Source organism: Symphalangus syndactylus, chromosome 5 (genome assembly GCF_028878055.3).
Source record: "Symphalangus syndactylus isolate Jambi chromosome 5, NHGRI_mSymSyn1-v2.1_pri, whole genome shotgun sequence".
NCBI lineage: Eukaryota > Metazoa > Chordata > Mammalia > Primates > Hylobatidae > Symphalangus > Symphalangus syndactylus.
In genome coordinates, this window is record NC_072427.2 from 60,999,490 (window position 1) to 61,012,090 (window position 12,601).

At 38.2% G+C, this 12,601-nt stretch overlaps 1 long non-coding RNA gene across 1 annotated transcript in view; it reads left to right on the forward strand.

The window, feature by feature from the left end:
• The window catches only part of LOC134736631 (uncharacterized), a 504,835-nt gene extending 492,773 nt beyond the window's left edge, over positions 1-12,062 (forward strand). The window contains exon 4 of the long non-coding RNA XR_010120744.1: positions 11,648-12,062. This is a non-coding gene — a long non-coding RNA (uncharacterized lncRNA). The remainder of the gene's footprint in view (positions 1-11,647) is intronic.
• Positions 12,063-12,601: the final 539 nt, after the last annotated feature.

Consider the following 12,601-nt stretch of genomic DNA (forward strand, 5'->3'; position numbering starts at 1 on the left):
GCACAGGAGTTCGAGACCAGCCTGGGCAACATAGTGAGACGTTATCTCTACTAAAAATCAGAAAAAAAAAAAAAAAAAAAAAAAAAAAAAAAAAAAACTAGCACATGCCTCTGATCCCAGCTACTTGGGAGGCCAAAGTGGGAGGATCACTTCAGCCCGCAAAGTCGAGGCTGGAGTGCAGTGGTGTGATCACAGCTTACTGCTGCAAGACTGTCTCAAAAAACCAAAACAAAATGTGCCAAGGTCATCAAAAACAAGGAAATTTGAGAAAATGTCACAGCCAAGAGGAGCTTAAGGAGACATGAGGGCCATATAAAATATGGCAGCTTAGATGGGATCCTAGAATGAAAAAAGAACATTAGACTAATGCTAAGGAAATCTAAACAAAATGGAGATTTTATTTAATAATAATGTGTCAAAATTGGTCCAATTGTAACAAATGTACCACATTTTAAAAAAGATGTTAAACTGGGGGAAACTGCAGGATATATGGAAGTCTCTGCACTGTCTTCTCAATTTTTCTGTAAATCCCAGCACTTTGGGAGGCTGAGGTAGGCAGATTGCTTGAGCCCAGGAGTTTGAGACCACCTGGGCAGCATGGTGAAACCCCACCTCTACAAAAAGAAATACCAAAAAAAATTAGTGTGATGGTGCACGCCTGTAATCCCAGCTCTTTGGGAGGCTGAGGTGGGAGGATTGCTTGAGCCTAGGAGGCCAAGGTTGTGGTGAGCCAAGATCACACCACTGCACTGGGCAGCAGAGTGAGATTCTGTCTCAAAAAAAGACACAGTATATTTTAAAAATGCATATATATATATATACATACACACACACAATATGTAGATATACACAGTATTACATATATAGTATGCATATATACATAATATGTATGCATATATTATGTGTGTATAGCTAATATGTATGTGTGTATATTTTATATATATACATACATATATTAATACATATATATGCATATATATATATGCATTTTAGAGAATAGGAAACATTCTCTAAATATGAAAAACTCTCAATCTTTTTGGTAATCAGGGATACACCTAGTGAGATGAGGGACAAATGAAAACTCATATTGTACTGTTGAGAGTGCAAACTAATACAATCAGTGTAGAAAACAATTTGGCATTATTTTGTAAATTTAAATACCTCACATCCTATGACCAGCAATTCTATTCCTAGGTATTTAATAAAAACAAGAATAATAATAAGAACAACAACAACAACAAACTATTGCATATACATATACAAGAGGTATGCACACAGTGTACATAGCAGCATAATTTATAAATGCAAAAAACTAGAACTATGATCAGAAACGAAGAAAATGACAATAAATTGAGGTGTATTCATACACAGGATATCACCAAGTAACAACACTGCAAATACTATAACATGGATGAATTTGTTTTTAACTTTTATTTTTATTTATTTATTTTGAGATGGAGTCTTGCTCTGTCACCCAGGCTGGAGTGCAACGGTGCAATCTCAGCTCATTGCAACCTCTGCCTCCTCCCGGTTTCAAGTGATTCTTGTGCCTCAGCCTCCCGAGTAGCTAGGATTACAGGCACCTGCCACTATACCTGGCTAATTTTTGCATTTTTAGTAGAGGTGGGGTTTCACTATGTTGGCCAGGCTGATCTCAAACTCCTGGCCTTGAGTGATCCGCCCCCGCTCAGCCTCCCAAAGTGCTGGGATTACAGGCATGAGCCACTGCGCCGGCTGACATGGATAAATTTTTGAAACATGGCATTGACTTGAAAAGCGACTACATACAGTATGATAATATTTCACAGCTTAAAAGGAAGTGAATATAAGCAGCATTTTCTTTAGGGATGCATACACATGTGACAAAACATCTAAAGGTGAGAAAATGAAAAACACAAAATTCAGAATAGTGTTTTCCTCTGGGAAGAAGCAAAAGATGGAGCAGGAAAGGAATGTTGCAGTAAATGCAAACCTGTGGTTTATAGTCTAGATCATAAATGTGGTGGATATAAAGGTATTCATATTACTATTGTCGCTCAAAACATACACGTATTCTCATATCTCTATTAAACATATTGAATAATAAAAGCATTTAAAACTGAAGAAGACTTCATGCCTGGATGATTGGGAGAATTCAGTAAAATTCACCAAAATGAGTAAGTTCAGTGGGAAGATTACATTTAAAGGGGAAATGAAGTTTTCAGACCTGCTGAGCTTTAAGATTATGGCAGACTATGAATCAATCTGACCAACCAACAACAAATTGATTGGGGTGATGAAGGGTGTGGGAGGAAACATTTGCCTGGCCTGGTGAACTGGTGGAGGGGTTCCTGGAGCTGAACAGACGTTGAACCAGTCTTCATCCTGCCTCTTGGTTCAGAGATTACAACTGCACCCCCGACTCCATACCCCCTATCTTGTGCCACTTTCTGAAGGATAAACTGAGTTGCTTTTTATTGGCCTTGCTTTCCCCTATCCCTTGTGGATAATAAGAGTTCAACTTTCATTTGTAAATGTATTTGGATTGCTAAGTGTAATGTACACTGTTCTCAACTGCTGTCTTTATCTCTCCCTTTGTCTTTGTCCTTGTGAGCTTGCGATGGTTTTTATTCTCTGTGGTTGATTTGGTGTGGGGCAAAGATAAATTTATATGTCCAATAGACCATGATTTACTTGGAATGTCTACTAGAAACTTACCTTTAAATTTTCACCATCTCCTCTCAGCTGAGTATATTGGTTCCCTGGGTCCCAATCTGCGTGTTATAGAAAGCCATATTCTCTGTGTGTGAATTTTGGTTCCAGCACTTCCTAGCTGCATCGGGCAGGATAAGCAATTGAATCTCTCTTCACTGCCATTTTCCTATCTACAAAACGAGGCTTTTTATTGTGTACCCTACAAAAGTGTTTGAAGAATGAAATAATGTAAGTAGAGACCAGGCTCGATGGCTCACTCCTATAATCCCAGCACTTTGGGAGGCCAAAGTGGGCAGGTCACTTGAGGTCAGGAGGAGTTGGAGACCAGCCTGACCAACATGGTGAAACCCCGTCTCTACTAAAAATACAAAAATTAGCCGAGTGCGTTGGCAGGCACCTGTAATCCCAGCTACTCGGGAGGCTGAGGCGGGAGAATGGCTTGAACCCAGGAGGCAGAGGTTGCAGTGAGCCAAGATGGCACCACTGCACTCAAGCCTGGGTGACAGAGCAAGACCCTGTCTCGAAAGAAAGAAAGAAAGAATGTAAGTAGAATTCTGGTTGTGCTGCACATGGGCACCATGTAGCTCTCCTCCCCTGGTAGAATAGTATTCATGCCCACAGTAGGGATTGGATCCTTGACTGTAGCCCAGAAGTATGCTTTTTCTAACTTTCCTAGGTTGCTTTCAGCTAGAGGATGAAGGTCCTTCCCTGAAGGTCATTATCAAAGGATTTCCACTTGGGTTGAAACACTGGACTGAGTGATCATTGAGGCATTTTCCTCTTGAAATTCTGATTTCACTTTTTCCTTTTGTTTTTTCCTTCACTTGGAGAGGGTTAGCAGCCGTATCAGTTAGTGTAACTGAGAAAAGCTCAATTCAAATAAAACTGGTTACCAATCTATTCTCCCGACCCCCTCTTGGGGACCGCCATAGAACATCCTGCTGAATTTGGCACTGTGGCTTGGATGCCCAACAGATTGGTGATCTGATCTCTTCTGTTCTCTAAACATTATAATCTTAACCCCAGCTCACTGCTTTAATTTTTGGGGTTTTTTTTTTTTTGTTTTGTTTTGTTTTTGTAGGGAAAAGGAAGGGGAGAGCTTGGCCAAGGTTTGGTCCAGCCTGCAATGAATATAAAACCCTAGTGAGGAGGCCAGGCTTATAGTGAGTATATAATGCTGGCATTAATCCACTTAGAATTGCACAGTTCTCCCACCCCAATACCTATAATGTGGATTGGTTTAACACCCTTTGTTGGTGTTATTTGGCCATTCCCTTCAAATGCTAATGACCAGCTAGTTTAACACCCTTTATTGGTGTTATTCGGACAGTCCCTTCAAATGTGAATGAATAGCTTGCTTTGTTTCCACAGACAGGAGAGCCAAATAACTTCGGGGCCTAGAAGCAAATTATTTCTCTGGTATAGACCCACCCTGAATGATGAATTGGGCTCTATGGTGGCTGTTTCACTGAAGACTGGGATTTCGCTACCCATGGCAAACCAGGCCAAAAAGGAGCTAAACCATTTTCTCCTCATTATCACCTCATTAAGCTCCCCAAGCCAGTGCAGGGCTGGGGTAGAGGCCTGCTACAGGTAGCTTAATGAGTTTCTTATTTATAGGCCCCAGTGCTGTTATGCAAAAGCTTGTTATTCCCAGGCCTGGAGTATAGCGTTTTCTAAAGGGAGTTGAGAAATGCAATTATCAAGCATCTTAGTATGGGCCTCACACCGCTTTTTGGCCACTTGATTGGCGATAAATAAATACATTTGTTAGATTTGTAGAATTTGATATTGTGCTGTGGCATTTACCCCAATTTTGTTGTTTTCTTCTAACAACACAGAACAGATGCTGCCCCAGATGTGAAAGATGCAGATGTTTGACAGCTTTAGGATAACTCTAAATTCGTAGCTGTTCATGGCATTGTGCAGATTCCTCAGTGTGATTTTGGGGGGGAAATTGCCTTCCCCAAATGTAATTTAAATATTTTTCCTGCTTTATGTGTGACTTGGAGATCACGTGTAATTGAGAAGTGGAAAGCAATCCTGCTTTTAGTTCCCACATACAGATATTAAAAATTGTTATAATTCATGTACACATATACAAGACTGATCAGTGCTCCATATTTTGAGTTTCCAAAAAATATAATAATTTACTAAAAATGGATACTAGACATAAAGCACTGACTATGCATCCAGCATTGAGCAATGTACTGACAGGACACAAAAAGTTAAACACACAAGTCATTGTCATAGATTCCAAGAAATGTTTCATCTCACAAAATCCTAGTAGTCAGAACATAGACATATATACAGATATACATATGTTTATTTAAGTGTGTGCATATGAATATGTACGTATGTATATACATTTCTCCATAAAGATGCAGTATGTATTAAGGAAGTATATAATAACTTTAAAAAAAAATAAATTTGATCGGTAGAGAAGAGGTCAAATAATAGACACAATGCAATGTCTTTGTGAAATGAAAATATAAATAATTGCTGGTTTATAATGTCAGGACAAAAACCAAATGAAATGGACCAGATTAAAAAAGGAGAGAATCTAGCTTGACTCCCACTACTATAAAAAATTTAGTTAAGCAGATGCAAATAGTTCATATATTTGAATGTCTTTTTTAGGTTATATGGAATATACAGAAATGAGTGTTATACGGATTGTCTTCACCTTGTTTATAAACTAGAAATGAAGGGTAAGATAGGTACATAAAACAATATAATACTGTAACGGAAAATAGCTCCTTAGAGAAGTTAATAAAATGCTATAGAAGTGCTTGGAGAAATTCTTTCAACTTAAAGAATAAAAGAAAGTTAAATGGATGTGTTAGAATTTGAGTTCAGACTGAATAGGACAGGAAGGTATCAAAAGAGTGGTTGCTTTAAATATATCCATATGAGGCAGACTTACCTACGACAATGTTACTGTCAGGGGCTTCAAAATAGAGCCTTTCCTTGAAGTTGTATTTTCAATACCGGTCCTCCGTTTTTTGTTTGTTTGGTTGGTTGTTTTTTGAGACGTAGTCTCGCTCTGTGGCCCAGGCTGGAGTGCAGTGGTGCCATCTCGGCTCACTGCAAGCCTGCAAGCTCCGCCTCCCGGGTTCACGCCATTCTCCTGCCTCAGCCTCCCGAGTAGCTGGGACTACAGGCGCCCGCCACCAAACCCGGTTAATTTTTGTTATTTTTAGTAGAGATGGGGTTTCACCATGTTAGCCAGAATGGTCTCGATTTCCTGACTTCGTGATCCGCCCGCCTCAGCCTCCCAACGGTCGTCCCATTTTCACCTGGGTTTTATGTATTTAGGGGGCAAACTGTCCAGCAGACAAGGATAAGAAAGTGGTGCAATCTGCCCCTACTCTGTGCTATTTCTGGCACAAAAACTTGTCAAAGGTGTAAGGTAGGGAATTGCAAGTTACAGTCAGAAAATATGGGGTAATTTTTATTGATAAAAACAGATTATATGCATAAGAATAGTAGCGGATACAGATTAGAAAATAGGTTAGAGAAAGAAGGAATAGGTGAAGATGAGAGAAAAGGTGGATCAATAAAGTGAGGTTAGGAATTTGGGGCTTTGTTGTCCAGGTAGTAGGGAGCATTTTTTTCTTGTTTGGTTTTCCCAAGCAGAAGGATGGAATAATGAGATGGTTGATGTAGAAGTGGTATGATGGATGGACTAGCAAAGTGAAAGACTACGAGTAGGAAGATTGGTTAGGGGTCTATTCAGCAGTCCAAGTTAAGGTGAAGAAAATGAATTTGCAGAAAAATAGGAAGAAGAAAATAAATTCAAGTGATAGTTTAGAGTTAGAACACTAAATTTAACAACTTAGAGTGAGAATACTTTCATAGTGAGACATTTGTAAAATTGAGGGCTAAGACTTCCAGCCTGGATAACTAGGTGATTGGCAATACCACTGGCGGAAATGTGAATGTCTGTGGGAGCTTCTGCTTTTAAATTTGGTAGTGGGAGAGACAATAAAAGTTATATTTGGAATGTCACATTTAAAGTTCAGACAACTATTACAAGAATGTCCAGCAGAAATAGCAAATTTGGAACTGAAGATAACCACTGCCATAGAGTAACTAAATACAAAGATGTTGAAGATTTGCATTTCTCTAATGATCAGTGATTTGAGCTTTTTTCCATGTTTGTTGGCAGCATGCATGTCTTCTTTTGAGAAGTGTCTTTTGATGTCCTTTGCCCACTTTTTAGTGGATTGTTTTTTTTTTCTTGTAAATTTGTTTAAGTTCCTTATAGATGCTGGATATTAGACCTTTGTCAGATGGACAGATTGCAAAAATTTTCTTCCATTCTGTAGGTTGTCTGTTTACTCTGTTGATAGTTTCTTTGGCTGTGCAGGAGCTCTTTAATTTAATTAGATTCCGTTCACACCAGTCAAAGTGACTATTACTAAAAAGTCAGAAAATAACAGATGCTGGTGAGGTTGTAGAGAAAAAGGAATGCTTTTACACTGTTGGTGGGAGTGTAAATTAGTTTAGCCATTGTGGAAGACAGTGTGGCGATTCCTCAAAGACCTAGAGGCTGAAATACCATTCAACCCAGCAATGGGATTGCTGGGTATATACCCAAAGGAATATAAATTATTCTATTAAAAAGATACATGAACACATATGTTTATTGCAGCACTATTCACAATAGCAAAGACATGGAACTAACCCAAATGCCCATCAATGATAAACTGGATAAAGAAAATGTGGTGCATATACACCATGGAATACTATGACGCCATAAAAAGGAATGAGATCATGTCCTTTGCAGGGACATGGATGAAGCTGGAAGCCATTATCCTCAGCAAACTAACACAGGAACAGAAAACCAAATACTGTGTGTTCTCGCATATAATTGGGAGCTGAATGATGAGAACACATGGACACACGGAGGGGAACAACATGCACTGGAACCTGTCGGAGGGTGGGGGGAGGGTGGGAGAAGGAAGAACATCAGGAAGAATAGCTAACAGATGCTGGGTTTAATACCTGGGTGATAGGATGATCTGTGAGGCATACATTTACCTATGTAACAAACTTGCACATCCTGCACATGTACCCCTGGACTTAAAGTTTGAAAAAACAAAGGCATTGTAGAAAGAAAATCAAGACTTGAAATATCCATTATGTGTATGTTATGCAAGGAAGGAAGAGAAACCTGAGGAGAAAATAAAGAGCAATCAGGGATGTGAGTTGTAAGAGCAAAGGTAGGCTAGTTCAGTTTCGTGAAGTTTGTGTAAGAGAAGTGTTTGTCCGTGCATGGTGGCTCACACCTGTAATCCCAGCACTTTGGGAGGCCGAGATGGGCGGATCACCTGAGGTCAGGAGTTCGAGACCAGTCTGGCCAACATGGTGAAACCCTGTCTCTACTAAAAATACAAAAAAATTAGCCAGGCATAGTGGCACATGCCTGTAGTCCTAGCTACTTAAGTGGCCGAGGCAGGAGAATCACTTGAACCTGGGAAAAGGAGGTTGCAGTGAGCCGAGATTGCGCCACTGCACTCCAGGCTGGGCAACAGAGTGAGACTCTGTCTCAAAAAAAAAAAAAAAAAGGAAGAAAGAGAAATGTTGAAGAAGAAACGGATGGTAAACTGTGTCAGACATGCTAGAAAAGTCAAGTTCAATAAATGAAAACGTGTTACTGGATTTGTTGAATATTAATTACAGCTGAATATTAATCTATAAGAATTTCTAAACTAATGTCAGCAGAATTAGCACTGCATTAACTACAGTGTACCTAATCTTCGTGTTGGTTTGAGAGATACTGTCATACCATTTTACAGTTAAGAAAGAAACAGTAATTTTAACTCACATTAAGGTGAATTTTCTATTTTCCAAAACACTGATGACTTCAAAATATTCTCAAAAATGAAATAAACTTTGACTGAAATCATTTCAATTTTCATTGAATAAATTAATGTTTTGATTATCACATTACTTAATTACATTTTAATTTGTGCACTATTAACATATTAAAGTAACTATATAGAGATTATAAACATAACTAAAATGATATCTTTTGTAAAATCTTATGTAAATATCTGTATTCTCACTTGAACCTCAAAGTGTTAAACTTAGTTACCTCCAGGGAATGTCTAAGAGCTCAAATCTTTCTAAATATACGATTTTCACACGTAACACCATCTTGAAAACATCTGCACTTCACAGAAACCACAGGGTAACCAATAATCCTTCAAGACCTAAAACAACCACATTCCTATCAGGGTAAAATAACTTTCTAAGAAAATGTTAGATACTTTTGTATCTACAGCTAAAATATAGAAATATGTAGGCTTATTTCTAATATGTCAATCTGATCTTTGTATACTTTTGGGGCAAGGTCAGGCAAACATTCTCTCTGAAGATTCAAAAACTTGTTTTTATGCTGTAGCAGAATCTCAGGGAGCGTTTGGTAGGCTGACAAAAAAGACAACCTTTTGGTAGCATGAAGACATAGCTGAATATCAGTGGAAATTTAGAAAGGAGAACTAAATTATTTTTGCCTATGCTTTACAATCAGTATCCCAGTGCCTCTTAGTAAAAGTGGGATGTTTGGATGTTACTCAGCCAATAAACATATTAATATAAGTCAGAAACAGGGAGGGTGAGGAGCCTGTATGATTATGATTAAAAAATCAAAGAACACAAGGAAGGAAACACACCGAGGCCTGTTGGGGGTTGGGAGAGAAAGGGAGGGAGAGCATTAGGACAAATAAGGCATGCTGGGCTTAAAACCTAGATGACAGGTTGATAGGTGCAGCAAACCACCGTGGCACATGTATACCTATGTAACGAACCTGCACGTTCAGCACATGTATCCCAGAACTTAAAGTGAAATGTAAAAAAAAACTCCACCGATAAAAAAAAAAAAAAATCTAGGAATTTTAAAAACACGAAAAGTCAAGGTAATTGTCAGAAACAATATTTTAGACCCTAATTTTAGTAAGTTTCACAAAAAGCTTGAAATCAAACGATGTGGGACATTGCTTCTGTAAGCAGCTTCTGAATTTGCTTTGCCTTGCCCTATAGTGACGTCACAAGTTCACACCATAAGGAAAACATGTGTTGCACATCTCTAGTTTGATATGAGCTTTAGTATTTCCCCACTGTGGTGGGAGAAAAGTCAGGGCAAAGGATTGAAAAGAAGTTCATAACAAAAAAGTTTGAAGATGAGCAAACCTGAAACAGATGCAGGGCAGTAGATCTCAAGGGTGCATTGCTCACTCCAGGGCCTGCTGCCACCCAGATGGCTGGCAAACACCAGGACTCCCCACACAATAGGATTCGGGGATTCAGACAGGAGTCTTGCTCTACCAATTATTATAGGATCTTACGTAAGCCACTTTCTTGCTAAACCTTAGTTTCCTTAAATCCAAAGTCAGGGTAAAACACCTGACATAATTACCTTAGGGGATGGTTCTGAAACAAAAAAAGATAAAGATGTAGGAGCACTCCTTGGATTCTGACTTCTTTATAAATATACTTTTTATCTTTATCTTTGTACACGTTTAAAAGAATCATAGCACTAAGGGGATAGGTTTTGCTATGGGAAGGAACATGAATTGGAAGTCAGAAAACGTGGGTTTGAAACCTAATTCAAGTAGTAACTTCTACTATAGGCCAATTGGTGTAATAGCCACTTAGGAGGCAGAGATGGAAAAATCACTGGGGCTTCTTCATTTTTACAATGAAAAATGTGGCTAGGTAATGTCTACTAATATCCAGAGTCACTCAATGCAAGAGTTTTATAAACTCCTGCCCTGTGGAACTAGAGCTGAGTCATGTGGTTCGCTTTGGACTATAAACATGGGTGGAGGTGATATGTGTTCCTTCCACAGAGAAATATTACGTTTCACTGTGTGGGCTGCCTTGCTCTTTTGCTTTTTCAGGCTTCTCATCCTTGTGGGAGGACGTATCAATCCCTCAAAAAACAAACAAACAAAAAACCAAAAAAATCAGTATACGTGTGGCTTGAACAAAGAATGCATTTTGTTGTTTTATAAGCCCTGAGGTTTTAGATTTTTTTTTCTGTAGAATAATCAAGTTTATCTTTACCAATGCAACAATGAAATTAGTTATTTGATAAAGCTAAACATTCAATTTAAAGGACTACACTTACTCTGAGTTTATATACTTCCTACATTTTAATGTTGTGATAAAGTATCCTTTCTATTTTGAAATAATAATTATGCTATTAGGGATAGTAGTCCAAAATGTTGGAATTACACAGATATAAGAGGTTATATGATTACAGTGAGAGTGTACCACATGACTACCACCTTAGGAGAAAATAATTATCTCTAATAACTATTAAAATGTGCCTTCAAAAGATTTACCAATCAAGCCTTATTCCCTAGCAATTCCAACTTTCTGTGTGAAAATACAGGTCAAGTTTTAGGTTTCACATTGGTAACCAAATTGTGATAGCTTTGATCATGAACTTTGAAATACAAGAATACGTCTCTGAATATCACATTGTATGATGGAGTAAAGATGAAGTATGCTAGGCACCTGCCCTTAGTACATTAAGGTGTTTTATGGCCATATTGCAATTTACTTTTTTCAAACATCTGCTCAAGCATTTAAAATGGAGTGAACACTGGTCTGTAATTCCTGTATAATTTAAAGCCTTCTGATCCAACACTGAAGAGTCCAGGACTCAAGCCTGTTTGAGTCTTCCAGTCTAAAACCTTTTTCAATGTTTAGAAAAATAAATTTCTAGAACTGACATCCAGGACTAGTATGGAATGAGCAGTTTCATTTAATGAGTGGATTGGATTGAAGCTGAGGAACAGAGAGGGAGTGGAGAAAAGGTTAAAAATTGTTAAACTGGGTTCAAGTTGGCATTTGCTAATTCGGAATTATGAAGGCCTCCCTGAAGCCCTGATGTGCCTTTGCACTGCTAATTCCTTCTGTTTTGTTTTTCTTTTAGATGCCTTTCCAGTAAAGCTAACAAAAAACAAAACAAAATAAAACCATATCCAACATACTAAACAGCTGTCTCCAAGATCAGAAGGCATCAGAAAAGACCCTCAAGAGTTGTCTAAACCCAGAGGAAGATCTTGTTTAAGTGGAGAAGCGCTCACAGCAGAAACCTTGGAAATTTCAGGGAGTGGAATTTTATTGTCAGAACTTTCAATAAAAGTGTAGCCACAGATCCTGGGAGCATTAAATAAAAATTACCAACAAGCTGTCTTACCTGTGTGCACTCCACTGAAAGGAAGGGCAAACATGAGCAAGGAGCTCTTGTACATCAGTCAAAATTCTGACAGCTACCCTGTGAAGTTTGACGGGCTGCCATGTGCTAGACTACCTAAGATACTCTTAACTGAACCATAAAAAGACAAATAAATTAGTAATTGTATCCCTCCTGTCAATGTCCTTTTTCGTGAACTTCTCAAACTGTTGGTTAACATTGTCTGGAATGATTTATCAATATATTCTTAGCTTTGTTAGAAAAGACAGATAGACTTGATTTTTTTTCCAAATTGTTTTTTGAATTGATTTAAGAAAATGATACAGATAGATACTGCCAATTGCTTGGCCTCTCTTTTTCACTCCCTGCTCTGCCTCCTCCAATTATTAAATCAAACCAATAAGATTAACATAATCTTTCTTAGAATTGACTGTTCTTTTTAAATAGATCCCATGATAGACATGTGTAAAAATCAATAACAGCCTCCTCATTTGTCAAAGCTAATGACTAAACTAATTTTGAAGTTCAATAGTGGTTACTGGAGAGTGGCCACACATTATATATCTAATCCTGTATGTCTCGACACTTATTCTGCAGAACAGAGAAAAAGGCTTTGTTGCTTGAGGCACAATATGAAAGCTGGTGTCTCCATTGTATTTGTACATATTCACATTTCCTCCAAACTATGAC